This window comes from Spermophilus citellus, assembly GCF_964194105.1.
Source record: "Spermophilus citellus genome assembly, chromosome: 13".
Taxonomy (NCBI): domain Eukaryota; kingdom Metazoa; phylum Chordata; class Mammalia; order Rodentia; family Sciuridae; genus Spermophilus; species Spermophilus citellus.
The window spans coordinates 94959653-94981546 of record NC_138193.1 but is presented as its reverse complement, the minus strand read 5'-3'; the positions used below and the strand labels follow the sequence as shown (position 1 = coordinate 94981546).

Below are 21894 nucleotides of genomic sequence, written 5' to 3'. Positions count from 1 at the left end.
GATTTTGCTTTATATATTTCAAGGCTGTATAGTTAGTTAAGCACATTGAAATTCCCAATTATGGGGCTGGGGTTGTAGCTTAGTGGTTGAGTGCTTGCCTCGCATGCGTGAGGTACTGGGTTTGATCCTCAGTACCACATAAAATAAATAAATAAAACAAAGATATTTAAAAAAATCCCAAATTGTACCTTCTTGGTGAATTATTGCTTTTATCAGCATGAAGTGTCCCAAATACTTTTTACCTTAAATTCTATTCTATTTTGCTCATCAGCAGGGGGCTGGTTAGATCAATCATGATAGATATCCACAATGGAGTAGTATACAGTTGTGAAAAAAGAAGAGATAGCCCTATGTGCTATTTAGAATGATTTCCAGCATGTTATTAAGATGAAAAACAGAAGGGCGGAGAAAATATGTATCATATTCTACTGTTTAATTTGTATGTATGCGTATATTTGCTTATATACCAAAAAGCAGAATAAATCATATATCAAAAGAAAATTGTGATCCCAGGGTTTTAGGAGGCTGAGGCAGGAGGATCACATATTTGAGGTCAACCTCCACAGTTTTGCAAGGCCCTAACCAATTTAACAAGATCCTGTCTCAAAATAAAAAATAAGAAGGGCAGGAAATGTGGCTCCATGGTAAATCACCCCTGAATTCAATCCTCAATACCAAAAAAAAAAAAAAAAGCCAATAAAATGAGAGGGTGAGGAAACAGGAAGATGTTGGTTAAAGGGTACAAACATTCAATTATAAGTTGAATAAGTTTTGGAGATCTAATGCAGAGCATGGTGACTATATACAGTAACATTATTAATTTTTGTTGGTGGTGGTGTTTTAGTTTTGGTACTGGGGATAGAATCCAGGGGCATGTAACCACTGAGCCACATGCCCAGCCCTTTTTATTTTTTATTTTGAGATAGGGTCTCACTAAGTTGCTTAGGCCTTACTAAGTTGCTGGGGCTGGCTTTGAATTTATGATCCTGCTGCCTTAGCCTCCCAAGCTGTTGGGATTATAGGCATGCACCACTATGCCCATCTAAAATACTGTATTGTATACTTGAAATTTGCTAAGAATAAATCTTAAGGGTTCTTATCACACACAAAAAAGGGTAATTGTTAGATATTAGATGTGTTAACTTGATTGTAGCAATCATTTCAAAATATATATGTAATTATGTGTATATATATATATTTTTTTTTTTCACCACATTGTGTGTGTGTGTGTTAGTGTGTTAGTGGGAATTGAATCCAGGAATGCTGTACCACTAAGCCATATCTCTAGCCCTATTTTGGGGGGCATTTACTGGTACTTGGCATTGAACTCAGGGGCACTCGACCACTGAGCCATATCTCCAGCCCTATTTTGTATTTTATTTAGAGACAGGGTCTCACTGAATTGCTTAGCACTTTGCTTTTGATGAGACTAGCTTAGAATTTGAGATCCTCCTGCCTCAGCCTCCTGAGCCGCTAGGATTACAGGCATGTGCCTCCACACCCGGCTCTCTAGCCCTTTTTATTTTTTATTTTGAGACAGGGTCTTGGTAAGTTGCCTAGGCTGTCCTGGAATTTGTGATCTTCCTGCCTCAGCCTCCCAAGTAGCTGGGATTATAAGTATGTACCAGCCTCAAATCATCATTTTATTTACCTCAAATAGATAGTTTTTTTGTCAGTTATACCTCAAATAAAATTTGAGGGGAAGGGAAGAAAACATAAAAAAGTTGCTCAGGAAAAATTTTTAAAAATTTAGGGCGTTCAGTCGGATCTCGTCTTTGTAGGCTCTTCTGGCCGTCTTCCTCTCGCTTCCAGAAACACGGCTTCTGGTGTGGCTGTCTCTGGTGGCGTCATCAAGGTATTCAATGATACGAAGGTATGCAAGTCTTCAACGCCAGAGGAAGTGAAGAAGCGGAAGAAGGCTGTGCTCTTCTGCCGGAGTGAGGACAAGAAGAACATCATCTTGGAGGAGGGCAAGGAGATCCTGGTCGGTGATGTGGGCCAGACTGTGGATGATCCCTACGCCACCTTTGTCAAGATGCTGCCAGACAAGGACTGCCGCTCTGCCCTTTATGACGCGACCTACGAGACCAAGGAGAGCAAGAAAGAGGACCTGGTGTTTGTCTTCTGGGCCCCTGAATCCGCACCCCTTAAGAGCAAAAATGATCTTTGCTAGTTCCAAGGACGCCATCAAGAAGAAGCTGACAGGGATCGAGCACGAATTACAAGCAAACTGCTATGAGGAGGTCAAGGACCACTGCACCCTGGCTGAAAAACTGGGGGGGGGGGCAGTGCTGTCACCTCTCTGGAGGGCAAGCCTTTGTGAGCCCCCTCCAGCTCCTTGCCTGGAGCATCTGGCAGCCCCAGACCTGCCCTAGGGGGTTGCAGGCTGCCCCCTTCCTGCCAGACCGGAGGGGCTGGGGGGATCCCAGCAGGGGGAGGGCATTCCCTTCACCCCAGTTGCCAAACAGCCCCCACCCCCACCCCCTGGACCTTCCTCCTCCCTCCATCCCTGTTCTGGCCTTCCCAAACTGCTTTTGATCTTCTGTTCCTCTTGGGTTGAAACAGACCAAGTCTTCCCCCAGGCACCCAGTTTGGGGGGGGCCTGTATTTTTTTAACGACACCCCTATTTCCCACCTGTTCCTCCCTCATCCCATGCTGCCAGCTTCTAACCGCAGTAGTGACTCTGTGCTTGTCTGTAATGAAATATTGTGGAGATGATCCCTCCCTGTGCCAACTGGTTCCCCTCCCTTTTCTCTTGGTATTGACCATTTATGGAAGCAGGACCAGTAAGCCACCTTCAATTAAAAAAAAAACAACAACAAAAAGACAACAATAAAAAGGCTTGTTAATGCGGTGAAAAAAATAAAAATAAAAATTTAGAATTTTCACTTTGGGAAGTGGCAGACACTGGACAGAAGAGTCAGGATAAAAGTTAGACTGCTCTAAATAGATAATTTTACAGATTTGACATTGAATTATGTGTATATTATATATGACTATAAAACAAAATTAAAGTGGAAAAATTAGTTCTTAAAAAAGACAATAATAACTATGTAAGAACTTGGTTTTGAAACTCAGAATTAAATTTTAAGAGGTTCTAAAACACAGTACTTTGATTGTATGACTATTGAGGGATATACCCTGTGGGACAACAAATAACCCAGCAAAAAAAAAAAAAAAATACTCCTTTTATCCAGGCGCATGGGGCATACTTGTAATCCCAATGGCTCTAGAGGTTGAGGCAAGAGGATAGCAAGTTCAAATCTAGCACCAACAACAGCAAGGTGCTTAGCAACTCAGTGAGACCTTGTCTGTAAATAAAATACAAAATAGGGCTGGGGACTCAGTGGTTGAGTGTCCCTAAGTTCAATCCCTAGTACCAATAATAATAATAATAATACTCCTTTTAAAAATCATATTTTTAGAAACATTATTGACATTATAATTCTGAAACTATTATATATGGGGCAGATGAAACAAATAAGCAATTATGTTAACATTATGAGGATCCAAGATTTTCAGTGTAAAGAAAAAAATATATAGGGCTGGGGTTGTGGCTCCGCAGTAGAGCTCTCACCCAGCACATTCAAGGCCCTCAGTCCAATCCTCAGCACCACATAAAAATAAACAAAATAAAGGTATTGTGTCCAACTACAATTAAAATAAATAAGTAAATATTTTTTTAAAAAAAGAAAAAAGAGATATAGAGAGAAATCAAAGTGAAGTGAAAATCTCAAATATGAATAGGAAATATAAGTGTGAACTTGGGATCAGTTTAAAATAACCTATTTCCTATCAGAGTCAATTGAGAAGACCTGGAAACAATCATCAGTCTAGTAATAATGAGCACCCTCTAGCCCACAGATGTGGTTTCTAAATTCCATGTCAGATAAAAGGACCAGGGCTCCCTGGGGAAATTTTTCATGCTTATCTTATATATTATCTTATCCTGTGTGTTACAGGATACAAATATGAAAATTTTGTGAAACCAGATAGAAGGAAGTTGCCAAAGACTATTAGGATCAAAAGAACCTCGCACCAACTTGTAGAGGCTCCCATTGGCCAAAGATGTGATGATTAAGCATCGATAGAATGATAACTATCGCATTATTCAGAATAGCCAAGATATGGAATGAACCCAACTGTCCCTCCACTCCTCCCTCCCTTTTTTCAGTCTCTCTCTCCATAGATTGTTACTTTAACTCTTTTAGCTGTTTTCTTCTGATAATTTCTGCTGGGTATCAAACTTGAGTCTTTGCACATGTTAGGCAAGTGCTCTCTCTACCACTGAGCTGGACCTCCAGTCTGCTCGTTTTTTCAGCATATGCTTATACTGATATATTTCTCCATACTTCAGGAGCACAGCTCTACCATGGTGTCTGATGACCTTGCATATATCCAAATAGTCCTGTTTTGTTAGTCAGCTTTTTGTTGCTGTGACCAAAGTGCCCAACAAGAACAACTTAGAAGAGGAAAAGTTTATTTTGGCTCACAGTTCCAGAGGTGTAGTCCCTTGTCTGCTGAGTCCATTGCCCTGGGACCAAGGTGAGGCTGAACGTCGTGGAGGAAGGGCATGGTGGTGGTGGGGGGGTCCTGCTCCATTCATGACAGCCAAGAAACAGTGGGAAGGAGAAAAGGGCCACAGGGAAGATGAACCCTTCCAGGGCACGCCCCCAGTGGCCCACCCCTCCAGCCACGCCTCACCTGCGTACAGTTACCACCTAGTCAAGTCAGCCCATTCAAGCAAGGATGGACTGATTTGGGTATAGCTCTCATCATCGAATCATTTTACCCATAGACATTCCTGTATTAACATGAGAGTTTGGGGGGACACCTCATATCTAAACCACAATTCTTATCAGGGGCAAAGAACTGAACACAAATAATGTGAGACTTGGTGAGATACCGTGTGATGGTCTCAGAACACAGGAGGGTAGGAGACTTGTTAGGAGCTGCTAAGAAACCATGTCCCACCCACCTCTTATCTTCCCTTCCATTTTCATATTGCCTTCTGGACTTTGAGGAGATATGAGACTTTCTCCCCTTCCTCTCCCCACTTTGGTTAATTAGTGTTTCCACATTCTTGATGTTCTCTAGTTTCTGTTAGGAAAAACTTGACACAGGTGATGCTGTTTTGAAACATGTCCTCCGTCTTAGAACAAGAGTCCCCTCCTGGTCACTCTGACTCAGCCTGACCTAAACCCCAGACAATACTCTACCCTCATACAAAGAAAGGAAATTGTTACCTGGGACTGGAATCCTGAAAACACTTGGTTCAACATGGAACAGTGATCACTTCAAAGAATGGAGGTGATGACCATAGGACCCTTCACTGACAACCGCCTAACCACAAAAATTCTCCCACCCCCAATAACCACTCCAGGCCAGAGGCAAAAGACAGTCTCAGTCTCCACTAGGCCCCCTGCCACAGGTTTGTCCTGAATAGACCTAAGTCACTGTTGAGCAGTCTCCTCTCTCGTTATTTCCTTCATTTGCTTCTTTCCTTACCATTTCACCATCAATGATTTTATATTTCCTCATTCCTTGAAAATTCTCATCCTTTATCTTTTTTTTTTTTTTTTGGAAGAAATGGCTTTTAGACAACCTTTCTACTTTCTCCAGAATTTTGTTTTGTTTTGTTGTTGTTGTTGTTACTAGAGATTGAACCCATGGGCACTTCACCACTCAGCTACTTTTATTTTTTATCTCCGGTTCTTCTAATTTTTTATTTTTATTTTGAGACAGGATCTCACTGAGTTGCTTCAGGGCTTGCCAAATTGCTGAGGCTGGCCTCAAACTTGTGATCCTCTTGCCTCAGCCTCCCAAATTCATGGGATTACAGGCATGACTTCTGGATCTCCAGAATTCTTATTACAGGAATCCCAAGGGCTGGGGTGTATGTAGCTCAGGGATAAGTGCTAATCTAGTATGTGCAAGGCCTAGGGTCCATACTCAGAGCTGAAAAAACAAACAAAAAAAATCTTAATATTTCCTTTTTTTTTTTTTTTTTTAGTTGTAACTGGACACAATATCTTCATTTTATTTATTTTTATGTGGTGCTGAGGATCGAACCCAGGGCCCCGCACATGCTAGGCAAGCGCTCTACCACTGAGCCACAATCTCAGCCCAACATTTCTTTTTTTTTATCCCATTTCTTTTGTCTTTCTTACTCTGACTTAGGAGACTTCTTCATTTTGATTTGGAAAATCACTTTGACCCCATACCTCAGAAGAGCTGAAGAATATAAAAGTGCTTGACTGCTCCAAAACTGTCTCCTCAGCAAACATACCCTAAGCCCATCTTTTGGTCACTGGTTCCTTTTGTTTTAGTGGCACCCTTTTGTGGTGTGTGAAAAGGATCACAGGGAGCTGGCTCTTTTGGCTTGTTCTTATTTTTGCTCTCTGTATAAGTAGGAAACTGCCTAAGTCTAGAAGTGGTTCTTATCTTTGCTGGTTGAATCTGCCAGGCCTTTCCTTGTCTTGAATGCATGAGTTTGACAGATAGTATCTATTGATTTCCTGCATGATAATTAAAATTTTAGTTTTCTTACATTTTCCCTTTTTCATAGTCCCATGTAAGTGTAATATGATTTTTAAATGAAATAACTAGTCAATGTTTATGTTTTCATGACTTTAAATATTATTCACTGCCAAACAATGGCATCGTATACCAGTATTCCTTCCAACTTTGTGTTTTTCCTGCAGTTAATAGTTATCACAATTTTTCTTTTGCTTCCCTTTAAAAATAGCTATTGATAATATTTTTGAATTCTTTAAGTACATCTGTTAAATATCCAGCAAAGTTTTGTTTGTTCATTTAGTACTGGGGATTGAGTTCAGAGGTGCCCTACTACAGAGTCATATCCAGGGTCTAAGTTGCTCAGGCTGGCCTTGAACTTGCAACTGTTCAAGCCTCAGCCTCCAGAGGAGCTGGGATTATAGGCATGCACCACCATTTCTGCTTCTAGCAATTTTTTCCCCCAAATGTTCAAATGTGTCAAAAAATCTATCACTACCCCGTCTCTACACACCCCATCACAGGCATACAGCTGGAAGCCTCCTTTCCAAACCTACTCTCATCTTGATCCAATTTGCATGGGTTACTCTACACTTGGGGCTCAGGTGTCATCTTAGGACTTCTCATCAGTGTTCCCTTTGGGTTGCCACTTCGTTTTCTGGAGCACCTTTGTTCCTTGTTCTTGGCTTAGTCTTTCATTTCACTGAATCATATCTCTTACTATCTTCCTAAGAAAAGCTGTGTGGGAGGTAAAATTTTTGAGTTCTTACGTATCTGAAAATATCGTTATTCCATACTTATCCTTTATTTGGCTAAGTATAGAACTCTAGGATAAAAGTGATTTTCCCTCAGAACTTGACGTGCCCAGTACTACTTTCCCCAGCATCATGCACTGCAGTTAAGATGTTTGATGCCCCACAGATTCCTCCTCCTTCAGACATGACATGATTTTGCTCTGTAGAAGTTAGGTTCCCATTATCCTGGCATGCTGAATTTATTGCTTTGGTATTTTTCCCCATTGTATTGAACATATAGTGGGCACTTTTAACTAGGAGATTTATATCTTTCACTTCTGGAAAATTTTCTTTTTTCTTTTTTTTTCTTCAGTGGAATTGGAGATTGAACATGGGATGTCTTATGACTGAGCCACATTCCTAGTCCTTTTGATTTTTTTCATTTTGAGACAGGGTCTTTCTAAATTGCTGAGGCTGGCTTCTAACTTGTGATTCTCCTGCCTCAGCCTCCTAAATTACTGGAATTATAGATGGGTATCCCCACTCCTGGCTTTTTTTTTTAATATAGAATTTTCTATAGATGTTGGAACTCCTTGAATCCTAACACTCTTTCCTAGGTTTCATTTTTTTTTTATTGTTTTATTGTGCTTTCTGGGAAGTTTTTCAACTTTATTTTCCTATGGTTTTGTTGAATCTTTTGTTTTAGCTACCCCATTTTTAATTTCTCAAAGCTTTTTATCATCTTCTAATCATTCCTTTTCCCCACCAATCTATTCTTTTTACTTTTTTTATTTCCTTTTTTCTTTTTGACCACCGAGTCAAATTCCCAGCCCTTTTTATTCTTTATTTTGGGACAAGGTCTTGCTAAGTTGTTTAGGACCTTGCTAAGTTGCTGAAGCTAGCCTTGAACTTGCAATCCTTTTACCTTGGCCTCCTGAGTTGCTGGGATTTCAGGTGTGTTCCACTGCATCTGGCTTTTTTCTTTTTCTTTTGGTACTGGGGATTAAACCCTGCTGAGGGCCATTACCAAGTAGGAAATTTCCTTGCCAGCGTACCCCATGTTAATTTCGCTGTTGACATTGCATGTTAGGTGACCCTGCCCAAGGACGAGGGTGGATCCAGGATTAGGGTGTATCCTGCAGTTTGAGGAAGTATCCCAATCCTTGGGTTTAGGGCGTTCCCGGTTTAAGACCTTGGATTTTAGGGAAGTTCGATGTTGAGGATTATTGCTGCTGGAATTAGGGCGTTCCTGCTGCCTAAGCTCCTGTTGAACTCTCGTGAGATTCAGAGAGCATTTTGGGAAATAAGCCTCGTGGAGTAGGTGAATTGGGCGGCAGCAGAACTGGGATTGCCCCAGAACGTGTGTGGAGGCCGGTGTGAGTTCGGGAATAAAGAATTGCTGTTTGAATCTACAAAGCTGTGTGGTGGCTCGTGATTCTGTGCCCAGCCAAGACTGCGGCAAAACCCAGGGTGCTCTATTTTTTGAGACAGGGTCTCATTAAGTTCTTAGGCTGACCTTGAACTTTCAATTGTCCTGCCTCAGCCTCCCACGTCTCTGGGATAATAGGTGTGCTCCACTGTGCCTGGCCATCCTATTCTTTTTCATAGATGTGCATCTTCTTTTATTTATTTATTTCTTTATTTATTTTTTATTGTTGGTCGTTCAAAACATTACATAGTTCTTAATATATCATATTTCACAGTTTGATTCAAGTGGGTTATGAACTCCCATTTTTACCCCGTATACAGATTGCTGTATCACATCAGTTACACTTCCATTGATTTACATATTGCCATTCTAGTGTCTGATGTATTCTGCTGTCTATCCTATTCTCTACTATCCCCCTTCCCCTCCCCTCCCCTCCCCTCCCCTTTTCTCTCTCTACCCCCTCTACTGTAAATCATTTCTTCCACTTGTATTATTCTTCTCTTACCCCTCCTTTCCTCTTATATGTAATTTTGTATAACCCTGAGGATCAACTTCCATTTCCATGCGATTTCCCTTCTCACTCCCTTTCCCTCCCACCTCTCATCCCTGTTTAATGTTAATCTTCTTCTCAAGCTCTTCGTCCCTACCCTGTCCTTGGTTACTCCCCTTATATCAAAGAAGTCATTTGGCATTTGTTTTTTAAGGATTGGCTAGCTTCACTTAGCATAATCTGCTCTAATGCCATCCATTTCCCTCCAAATTCTATGATTTTGTCATTTTTTAATGCAGAGTAATACTCCATTGTGTATAAATGCCACATTTTTTTATCCATTCATCAATTGAAGGGCATCTAGGTTGGTTCCACAATCTTGCTATCGTGAATTGTGCTGCTATGAACATCGATGTAGCAGTGTCCCTGTAGCATGCTCTTATTAGGTCTTTAGGGAATAGACCGAGAAGGGGAATAACTGGGTCAAATGGTGGTTCCATTCCCAGCTTTCCAAGAAATCTCCATACTGCTTTCCAAATTGGCTGCACCAATTTGCAGTCCCACCAACAATGAACAAGTGTACCCTTTTCCCCGCATCCTCTCCAGCACTTATTGTTGTTGGACTTCATAATGGCTGCCAATCTTACTGGAGTGAGATGGTATCTTAGGGTGGTTTTGATTTGCATTTCTCTGACTGCTAGAGATGGTGAGCATTTTTTCATGTACTTATTGATTGATTGTATGTCCTCCTCTGAGAAGTGTCTGTTCAGGTCCTTGGCCCATTTGTTGATTGGGTTATTTGTTATCTTATTGTCTAATTTTTTGAGTTCTTTGTATACTCTGGATATTAGGGCTCTATCTGAAGTGTGTGGAGTAAAGATTTGTTCCCAGGATGTAGGCTCCCTGTTTATCTCTCTTATTGTTTCTTTTGCTGAGAAAAAACTTTTTAGTTTGAGTAAGTCCCATTTGTTGATTCTAGTTGTTAACTCTTGCGCTATGGGTGTCCTATTGAGGAATTTGGAGCCCGACCCCACAGTATGTAGATCATAGCCAACTTTTTCTTCTATCAGACGCTGTGTCTCTGATTTAATATCAAGCTCCTTGATCCATTTTGAGTTAACTTTTGTGCATGGCGAGAGAAAGGGATTCAGTTTCATTTTGATGCAAATGGATTTCCAGTTTTCCCAGCACCATTTGTTGAAGATGCTATCCTTCCTCCATTGCATGCTTTTAGCCCCTTTATCAAATATAAGATAGTTGTAGTTTTGTGGAGTGGTTACTGTGTCCTCTATTCTGTACCATTGGTCCACCCGCCTGTTTTGGTACCAGTACCATGCTGTTTTTGTTACTATTGCTCTGTAGTATAGTTTGAAGTCTGGTATTGCTATACCGCCTGATTCACACTTCCTGCTTAGCATTGTTTTTGCTATTCTGGGTCTTTTATTATTCCATATGAATTTCATGATTGTCTTATCTATTTCTACAAGAAATGCTGTTGGGATTTTGATTGGCATTGCATTGAACTTATAGAGAACTTTTGGTAATATCGCCATTTTGATGATGTTAGTTCTGCCTATCCATGAACAGGGTATATTTTTCCATCTTCTGAGGTCTTCTTCTATATCTCTCTTTAGGGTTCTGTAGTTTTCATTGTATAAGTCTTTCACCTCTTTTGTTAGGTTGATTCCCAAGTATTTTATTTTTTGGGGGGATATTGTGAATGGAGTAGTTGTCCTCATTTCCGTTTCAGAGGATTTGTCGCTGATATACAGGAATGCATTTGATTTATGCGTGTTGATTTTATATCCTGCCACTTTGCTGAATTCATTTATTACCTCTAATAGTTTCTTTGTAGACCCTTTTGGGTCTGCTAGGTATAGAATCATGTCATCTGCAAATAGTGATACTTTAAGTTCTTCTTTTCCTATTTTTATGCCTTTAATTTCTTTCGTCTGTCTAATTGCTCTGGCCAGTGTTTCGAGGACTATGTTGAACAGAAGTGGTGAGAGAGGGCATCCCTGTCTTGTACCAGATCTTAGAGGGAATGCCTTCAATTTTTCTCCATTCAGAATGATGCTGGCCTGTGGCTTATCATAGATTGCTTTTACAATGTTGAGGTATGATCCTGTTATCCCTAATTTTTCTAGAGTTTTGAACATAAAGGGATGCTGTACTTTGTCGAATGCTTTTTCTGCATCTATCGAGATGATCATATGGTTCTTATTTTTAAGTCTATTGATGTGGTGAATAACATTTATTGATTTCCGTATATTGAACCAGCCTTGCATCCCAGGGATGAATCCTACTTGATCATGGTGTATAATTTTTTTGATATGTTTTTGAATCCGATTCGCCAGAATTTTATTGAGGATTTTTGCATCTAGGTTCATTAGAGATATTGGTCTGTAGTTTTCTTTCTTTGAAGTGTCTCTGTCTGGTTTAGGCATCAGGGTGATGTTGGCCTCGTAGAATGTCTTTGGAAGTTCTCCCTCTTTTTCTATTTCCTGAAATAGCTTGAAAAGTATTGGTGTTAGTTCCTCTTTAAAGGTTTTGTAAAACTCTGCTGTATACCCATCCGGTCCTGGGCTTTTCTTAGTTGGTAGTCTTTTGATGGTTTCTTCTATTTCCTCTATTGTTATTGGTCTGTTTAGGTTGTCTATATCCTCCTGACTCAATCTGGGCAGATCATATGACTTAAGAAATTTATCTATGCCTTCACTATCTTCTATTTTATTGGAGTATAAGGATTCAAAATAATTTCTGATTATCTTCTGTATTTCTGAAGTGTCTGTTGTGATATTGCCTTTTTCATCCCGTATGCTAGTAATTTGGGTTCTCTCTCCTCTTCGTTAGCATGGCTAAGGGTCTGTCAATTTTATTTATTTTTTCAAAGAACCAACTTTTAGTTTTGTTAATTTTTTCAATTGTTTCTTTTGTTTCAATTTCATTAATATCAGCTCTGATTTTAATTATTTCTTGCCTTCTACTTCTTTTGCTGTTGTTTTGCTCTTCTTTTTCTAGGATTTTGAGATGAAGTATGAGATCATTTATTTGTTGGTTTTTTCTTTTTTTAAGGAATGAACTCCAAGCAATGAATTTTCCTCTTAGAACTGCTTTCAGTGTGTCCCGTAGATTCGGATATGTTGTGTCTGTGTTTTCATTTAACTCTAAGAAGTTTTTAATTTCCTCCTTGATGTCTTCTAAAACCCATTGATCATTCAGTAACCTATTGTTCATTCTCCAAGTGATGCATGATTTTTCCTTCCTTCTTTTATCATTGATTTTCAGTTTCATTCCATTATGATCAGATAAGATGCATGGTATTATCTCTACTCCTTTATATTGTCTGAGAGTTGCCCTGTGACATAATATATGATCTATTTTTGAGAAGGATCCATGTGCTGCTGAGAAAAAAAGTGTAACTACTTGATGTTGGGTGGTATATTCTATATATATCAATTAAGTCTAGGTTGTTAATTGTGTTATTGAGTTCTATAGTTTCCTTATTTAACTTTTGTTTGGAAGATCTGTCCAGTGGTGAGAGAGGTGTGGTGAAGTCTCCCATGATTATTGTATGGTGGTCTATTAGACTCTTGAACTTGAGAAGAGTTTGCTTGATGAACATAGCTGCACCATTGTTTGGGGCATATATATTTATGATTGTTATGTCTTGTTGGTGTATGGTTCCCTTGAGCAGTATGTAGTGTCCCTCTTTATCCCTTTTGATTAACTTTGGCTTGAAATCTATTTTATTAGATATGGATATGGACACTCTTGCTTGTTTCCGCAGTCCATATGAGTGCTATGATTTTTCCCAACCTTTCACCTTCAGTCTATGTATATCTTTTCCTATCAAATGCGTCTCCTGTAGGCAACATATTGTTGGGTCTTGTTTTGTGAGCCATTCAACTAGCCTGTGTCTCTTAATTGGTGAGTTTAAGCCATTAACATTTAGGGTTATTATTGAGATATGGTTTGTTCTTCCAGCCATATTTGTTTATTAATGTTACTAAACCTGATTTGTTTTCCTCTTTGATTACTTTCCCCCCTTTACTGTCCTACCTCCCACTGTTGGTTTTCAATGTTATTTTCCATTTCCTTTTCCCGTAATGTTTTGCCAAGGATTTTTTGAAGAGATGGTTTTCTAGCTGCGAATTCTTTTAACTTTTGTTTATCGTGGAAAGTTTTAATTTCATCTTCCATCCTGAAGCTTAATTTCGCCAGATACACGATTCTTGGTTGGAACCCATTTTCTTTCAGTGTTTGAAATATATTATTCCAGGATCTTCTAGCTTTCAGAGTCTGTGTTGAGAGATCAGCTGTTATCCTGATTGGTTTACCCCTAAATGTAATCTGCTTCCTTTCTCTTGTAGCTTTTAAAATTCTCTCCTTATTCTGTATGCTGGGCATCTTCATTATAATGTGTCTAGGTGTGGATCTCTTATGATTTTGCACATTCGGCGTCCTGTAGGCTTCTAGGATTTGGGATTCTGTTTCATTCTTCAAGTCTGGGAAGTTTCATTGAATAGATTGTTTATTCCTTTGGTTTGGAGCTCTGTGCCTTCCTGTATCCCAATGACTCTTAAGTTTGGTCTTTTAATGTTATCCCATATTTCTTGGATGTTCTGCTCATGGTTTCTTAGCAGACTTGCTGAGCTGTCTATGTTCTTTTCAAGTTGAAATACTTTTTCTTCATTGTCTGATGTTCTATCTTCTAAGTGATCTACTCTGCTGGTAGTATTCTCAATTGAGTTTTTAAGTTGGTTTATTGCTTCCTGCATTTCTAGGATTTCTATTTGTTTGTTTTTTATTACCTCTATCTTCCTGTGAAATTGATCTTTTACTTCCTGGATTTGTTTATGTAGTTCCTTGTCAAAGTGATCTTTCATTGTCTGATTTTGCTGTCTCATGTCTTCCTTGAGACTCCAGATCATCTGAAGCATGTATATCCTGAACTCTTTATCTGACATTCCATCTGTTGCAGCTATTACCTCTTCTAAAGTTGAGTTGACCTGCATTGCTTGTGGTCCTTTCTTTCCTTGTCTTTTCATACTGCTCGCGTTTCTTTCTGCTTGGTGAAACTGTTGTGTTTTTGAAATTTTCCCCCTATTTATTTATATTGCTCTTGTATAGTTGGGAAATCTCCCTTGCAGGGCGGGTAGTGGCTGTGCTCCTCCTCTAATTAGGGTGATCTGTCTACCATGCTGGTCGGTCACAGGTCTGCCCAGCCTGCGGGCGCGGGTGGCAGCTCTGCTCTGCCCCCACTCCAATTGTGGTGACGTAAGTACCACGCCCTCGGGTCGTTGGTCCTGATCCGGATGTGGGCGGCAGCTCTGCTCGGCCCCTACTCCAATTGGTGTGACGTGTCTACCACGCTGGCAGGCCTCTAGGCCTGTTCCGCCGGTGGGTCGCAGGTCTGCCTACCTTGCGGGCTCGGGCGGCAGTTCTTCTCAGCCCCCACTCCCAGTGGGGGTACCTGACTGCCTCTCTAACGGGTCGCTGGGCCTTTTCCGGACACGGGTGGTGGCTCTGCTCCACCCCCACTCCAACCAGTGTGACGTGACTGCCTCGGTGCTACTTGTCCACCACGCTGGCAGACTACCGGGCCTGTCCTGCCAGTGGGTCGCAGGTCTGCCTACCTTGCAGGCTCAGACAGCAGCTCTGCACAGCCCCTACTCCAAATGGGGTGACTTGGCTACCGCGCCGTCGTCGGGTCGCTGGTCCTGTTCTAGGCGTGGGCGGCTACTCTCTTCTGCCCCAGCTGCAGTTGGGGTGTCGTGATACCACGCCGGCGGGTCACTTGGCCTGCACTGGGCGCAGGCGGCAGCTCCACTCTGCCCCCCTGGCCCCCACAGCACACAGCAGGACCCGGACCGAGAAGCAGTCACCGCAGGTTCCCCAGCCCTGGGCCAAAGCAGCCCGGCGAACCAGAATCCGGCCGCTCAAAGCCCGGTGCACGCCTTGCCAGGAGCGAGCCCCAAGGAGTATTCTCCACAGGTTCTCCAGCCCCGAGCCTGAGCGATCTGTCTGGGAGACGCAGGCAAGTACCAGCCTGAAATCACCTGTTCCATAGCTGAATGAGCTGAGATCAGTAGAAAACAGGGATGGTTACATCAGCTCTCCAAGATGGCGGCTGCTGTCCTCCTCCGTGGTCCGACCGGTGTCGAGAGTCGAACTGGACCGCTTCTCTCCTCTGTCTCAAAGCCGGAGCTCAGCACTAAGCACGGCCATTGCACCACTGGCAGGAGTCCCCAGAATCCGCATCGCTGCACTCCCGCTCCAGCACCTCGCCGCTTTCCAGCACGCGCCGCAGACTCCAGCTGCGGGGCGGTCCGCCGATCAGGCACTGCGACCCTCCGTGCGGAGAAATCGCGCGCGACCGAGCCCCCGCAGCTGAACCTCGCGCGATGGAAATCCGTCCACTAGATTCTGGAGCACCTCAATTTCACTGGAAATTCCCAACAAGATAGCCTTCAGCTGTTTCACCTCGTCTTTCTCCCGCACAGTGACCAAAACTCTCCATTTGTAATGAAACTCTTGCCAGGTTTTTGTTAATAGGATTCCGTGGAAGAACTTTTTAAAATAGAACTGGACAAAGTGTTAAATAATATACTTCCAGTATAATGTACTACTCTCAAGGGAGAGAACTGAGTGATTCAATGTGGGTTTTCCATCTTCCATTTCAATAACCTGATGTCAGGATCAAACTGCAGAACATCGTGCATCTTCTTTTAGATCTCTGAAGCTATTAGTTAAATATATACATAAAACTTTGAAAATATTTTCTTCTTACATCAGCTCTATCTCCTTTGAATTCTTATTTTCTTTCCTGTTTGCTTGTTTTGGTATCTCTCTTTGTGTATGTGAGTGTGTGTGTGTATATGTATGTGTGTGTGTGTGTGTGTATATATATATATATATATATATATATATATATATATATATTTTTTTTTTTTTTTTTACTTGTAGGTGAACACAATACCTTTATTATTTTTATGTGATGCTGAGGATGGAACTCAGTGTCTCACCCATGTGAGGCAAGCGCTCTACCACTGAGCTACAACCACAGCCCCTGGTATCTCTCTTTCTGTGGGATACTTTTTACCAATGATTGGTGATCCTGTATCTATCCAGTCATATGGAATATGATTGGCACCTCTGTGGGGGGGCAGGGTTTTGATTGGTGGGCTTTATACTCAGTCTAGTTCATTGGGAAACCATAAAAAGTAAAACCTTAGAAGAGTTTTCTCTGGGGTTAGTAAGGTTTTTTTCCCTCCAATCTGACAAGAAATGTACCCACCACAGGCACTCGGTGAGTGACAACTTCCTAATTTGTCCCAAGTGGTTGGCCAGGAAGTGTTTGCCTTTGGTAGGAGAGAGGAGTGTGCTCTCCAGGTTCTTCCTCATTTTGGACAAAGTGCTCAGAAGCCACTCTGGCTGCAAAAAGAGATAGAAGTATTCCTTCAAGGGTGGATGTGGTTAGTACATGTCTCCTCATCACCTTGTTAATCCAAATGTGATGGAGACTTGGTAGGAAGAAAATAAAGCAGAAAAACAGATAAAACAAACAGAAGGAAAATAATAGGGAAAGAGTGGTAATGATATTAATAAGAAGGGTTATAATTAATGAGGATAATAATTACTTGCATTAGCAAAGCACTTCTACATGCTCCATCTCATTTATGCAGTAAGTATAACAACCTAAAAAAGTATATATTTTAAAAAAAGGTATATGTTCTGATGATTTAAACTATCTATGGTTTAAAATGACTTTAGTAGGTTCTAGAACTTGCTTATCATCTGCAGCTTTGGTTTGGAGAGGCTTGTTCCAAGTTTCAAATAACAATTTATCAATGGAAACCTAGACCATGTGGAAGTTCAGGACTGCCTGAGAGGGTAGGGCCCACCAGGGCTTCTCTGAAAAAGGAGGATTGCTCCACAGGCCTTGGCATGACGTCTCCTCTGTGCCAGCTGTGGCGCTGAGTGCTGGGGCAATGTGAAGACAAGTAGCCAGGATGGCCCCAGCCCAATGAGAGGATCTAAGAAGAGTGGGCTTGGTGCTGCCAGCTGGGTCAAGGGGAGGAATCTCAGAGAAGGCATTTAATAAGGCATTTCTCCAGCAGAGAAGGAAGGAATGTCAGCTCACAGTCTGAGGTTCAGTTCCAAGATTGGGTGGCCCCTCGGATTTGAGCTGTCATGGCAGAGCAAACTGCTCACATCATGAGTCACGAAACAGAGAGGACTGAAAGGCTCCCACAATCCCTATGAAAGGCGTCTCCCTAAGGAAGAGGCATGGTCCCACCTCCTAAAGGTCCACAGACCTCCCAATGGTGCCATGTGGTGCCATAGTCTGGCTGGGCACAATTCAGGAGCCACTTGTCAAAAGAAATGAACTTTATTTTTAGAACCACACACGCCAAACAAAACAGCTCCTCAGGAAAACCTTCAGAGCCCAACTGCCACCACCGGCTTCCCACAAGCCTCTCTCACAACCACCAGCCTCTCCACCTCCCACAATCCTCCTGCTCTTGAGGCCGATTGGCTGGGTCGTGTGGGCGGAGCCAAAAAAGTACCCCAATGAGCAGCTCCATGGTCTGAAAGGGCAGGGAAACAGCCCAATGAGCATCACCACAGAGGAGCCAATCAGCTAGATGTTGCTGGGGCCTCTGTGAGCCAATCATCAGCTGGCAGTCTGAAAGTTTGCTGGGGCCTCTTAGGCTGTGGCTCTCAACATCTCCCCCTCTCTGTTTAAACAACAAGCATATGGCTTAGGGACCATGCCTGCCTTAGGTTGTCCAATAGTACATATGGTTCTTACCCGTTATCGGATGAGCTGACCTCAAGGCGTCAGCCTCCTGTCTTAGGTTGGTACCATTGCAATTGGATCTTACCTGTCACTGACTACCGGTCCAGTATACAGCCACACCTGTGGAGAGGTCTTTGTACCAGCAGGGGGGTGAGGTTCTTTGCCTCACCTCTGTTGGCCCCCAAATTTTAGCTGAACGGTCATGACAAGCAGAAGGGAGGAAGATACACCAAGCCAATTGACGGCTCCTTTTGGAAAAATTGTACCACCGATGACATCATCAGCAAAAATACCCCAACACTACCACAAGTCACTGCACCAACAGATAGTTCACAATGCATACAAGTGATACATAGTCCAGGCAAGTTCTGCAAGCAGTTCAGTGATGGCTATTGCAGAAGCTGTAGGTTGGTTTTATCTTTGTCTTCACCTGCACTGGGATGAAGATAGGAATTCTGGCAATAATGGCTAAAGAAAAAATTATGTAACATTCCAGAAGGTACTAAAAGAAAACAATTTTCTTAACAATTTACATTATCTTGAAGAGAATTATTAAATATAATGAAAAGGAAAGGTGAAAGTAAACAGATCTGTTAACCTCCTTTTTTGTTCACATATTAAAACAATTCTCAACAGCTGTTTACCCAATTTAAATTAAACCATTTAAATCACGTAAAAAAAAAATTGGATCCATTTTTTCATGAGCGCTCATCATATATGATATATGGACATACGTATTCAAACATATAACACAAAACACAAGTGTGCACACATAATATAATACATACAACACATAACATAATAGTAAAGGCCTTATAACTTTTTACAGGTGAAATCTCCATTGCAATGTTTAAAAACTCTATAGTCAAAAAATAGAACTGATCAGCAAAACATTAACCTAGGTCTGTATGAGCTCAAAAAACAAAATAGAACTTCATGATATGGGAAAGGGCAATAATAAAATAGATATTGAAAAAAGCATCCTGGTTCTGTTGCAGATGTAAGAATAGCCAAACTGGAGTCCTGGATATCAGCTGTTATGGATTTGAGCCAAATCATCTTTTTGTTGGTCTGTAGAAATCGCTTTAGTTAATCTCTCTGGAATCCAAATCGGCTGCTGTTCTCCCTGTGGAAACACATAAACAGACCCCCGAATCCAGACAATTACTGGATCAGGACCTTTCCATTGTCCTGTTAGAATATCCTTCCAAAGTACCTTGGGCTTATGTGCATTTTTTGGACACATATGCCTTTCCTCAGCACTAAGCCCTGATGAATCCAAATTTAAAAAGTTAAGAGTAAAAAGGGTTATTTTAAGTTTATCTTTGGGGAATATATACCCCTTCCCAATTCCTTCTTTTTGCTTTAATAAGTACATTTTAATAGTTTGATGAGCTCTTTCAACTATGTCTTGTCCCTGTGGATTGTATGGGATTCCTGTTATATGAGTAATGCCAAATGTTGAGCAAAATTGTTTAAAAGAGGTAGAAGTATAACCAGGGGCATTATCTGTTGTTAACTGTTTTGGAACGCCCACAGTGGCAAAATTTTGTAAGCAATGAGCTATAACATTTTTAGTTTTTTCTCCAGCATGAAGGGAACCCATCAAAAATCCAGAAGAAGTATCAACTGTAACATGCAAATATTTTAATTTTCCAAATTCTGGCAAGTGTGTGACATCCCCCAGCTAAAGTAGTTTATTATGCTTGTGTTAAAATAGATTCTATGGGCTGGGATTGTGGCTCAGCGGTAGAGTGCTCCCCTAGTACGGGCAGGACCTGGGTTCGATCCTCAGCACTACATAAAAATAAAGGCATTGTGTTGTGTCCATCTACACCTAAAAAAATAAATATTAAAAAAATAGATTCTAATTATAAATGATTATTTTAAATATATTTTTATAATCTATCATGAATAGTATAAATATGTGATAGTGTATGTTTATGCTTATATTATTACAGAAATAATATTAGTGTAATTTTTATGTTAATATAAGACAGGAGTATTTTAATCATCAAATGTCCACTTTTCCTTCCCTTGGTTCCTGAAACCCATCACCCTAAGCCTGGCAGGGCATGCATTATTACTCAGGGAGATCCAATTTTTTATGACAACTTGTTCAAAAGAAAGCATTTTTATCTTTTTACAATAAAGTATTTAGGAAAAAGAAACAATTCAAAGTAAAACATTTAGGACCCAAGAGTTTATACTGTCAGCTTGCTTTGGGAAGGAATGGCATCTGGATAGGGTTGGTGCTGGCCTTCCCCCCTCACAGAGCACAGTGGGAAGATTCTGCTCTCATGGAGGGCTGTGGCAGGGACCAGAGATGACTAGGCCAGTGTCACCTGACTTTGTAGCCTTTTGAGAGGGAGCTCAGTGGGTTCTTTTTTTTTTTTTTTAATATTTATTTTTTAGTTTTAGGTGGATACAATATCTTTATTTTATTTTTATGTGGTGCTGAGAATCAAACCCAGTGCCTCACGCATACTAGGCGAGCACGCTACCACTTGAGCCACATCCCCAGCCCCCTCAGTGGGTTCTTGAACTGGCTTGGATGCTCTTGGTAACCCTGCCATGAAGAGGAATAGAGTATAACTCCCATCCACCTGTTACCTGCCTTCAAGGTCGAGGTCCTTCTAGTTACCAAACAGGAAGAGCCCCAGCACTGTCCTGGCCTCCCTGGGTTCCTTCTCCCAGGGTTTGTGAGAACTCCTGGATATTTGCACACTGCCAGTCACTCCTGCTGGCGCCTGAGGAAACAGCCCCTGCCTGAACTCCCCATGGCACAGCTTGAACAGAACTTCCTACCTGTGAGATGCCACTGCTTCCCACAGCACACCACCTTTCACCAGACACCAGAGCCCTGCTCCACACCTCCTCACACCACCTTGCCTCTTTCCCAGGGGAGGAGGTTCCCATTTTATCCTTGTATAACCCAAAAACCTATTAAAATATTTTCCTAAAAATAAAAGGGATTACTCTCTTGAGCAAGTTACTTCCACTTCTACAGGTGACAGGGGAATTGGAATAAAAATCCAAACCCCTGCAGCTTCTCATAGCAAGCAGTTTGTCCCCCTTTTGTACCACTGTTTTATTGTTGATGTTTTGTTTTTTAAAACAGCAGAGGCCACTTTCTGCTATTTACGTATTTAGAATCCAGAGACAAAGCTTGAAAAGGGGGCAAGGGCTGGTTTGGGGGGTTATGGGAGACACTCAGGAGGAGGGAGCGAGGTCAATGGGCACAGGAGTCAATAGCTTTTTTATACTGGAAACTTTCCTTTTGGGGTCAGATGCAATGATTAAGGTCCAGGTGTCAGCTAGCTCTAGGATTATGAGCAAATCTTGGAAGCACCTGGAATACGTGGATTTTCAAGCCTCTTCTAGTCTGAAAACTGCACTTTGTGAAGCCTTTGCTCCCAGGTGTGGTTTCCACCTGCCTCTTCCTGGATTGCATCAGTGCTGCACGAAGATTCATTCCCCACCCCCATGGCACCCACGCTCCTTCCTCCCCCTCCCAGAGCTCTAGATAACATCCTTTTGTTCTCCCTGTGACTCCACACCCTTGGGGGCAGGGAATGAGGAAACCTCCAGGGAAAGTGCTGCCATATCTGATAGAGGGAGGAGAGAAGAGGGGCAGCCCTGTGCTGTGTGCCTTCCAGGTAGCTTGTTCCAAGGGCCACCACCAGTTCAAGAGGCGTTTATGGGCTGCCCTTCCTCCCAGCGGGGAGGGCTTGGGGATGTGGTGGAAGCCCTGACTCACAGATTTTTATTTTGGGGATTCAGTAAGGATTTTTTCCCTAAGGAATTCTCCAGTGAGGTGTTGGGTACCTTCCAGTAGCTTCATAGCAGACTCAAAATTGGGCTCAAACTCCTTAGGAGGGCATCCAGGATTCTGCAGAATCTTGTCCCAACCTTCCT

General features: G+C 41.7%; 1 pseudogene across 1 annotated transcript; it reads left to right on the top strand.

Annotated features, from left to right (window-relative positions):
- Positions 1-293: 293 nt before the first annotated feature.
- LOC308632816 (cofilin-1-like) lies at positions 294-2627 on the top strand (annotated as a pseudogene). Its single transcript has 2 exons — positions 294-314; positions 1754-2627. The product of its transcript is annotated as a cofilin-1-like (transcript).
- Positions 2628-21894: the final 19267 nt, after the last annotated feature.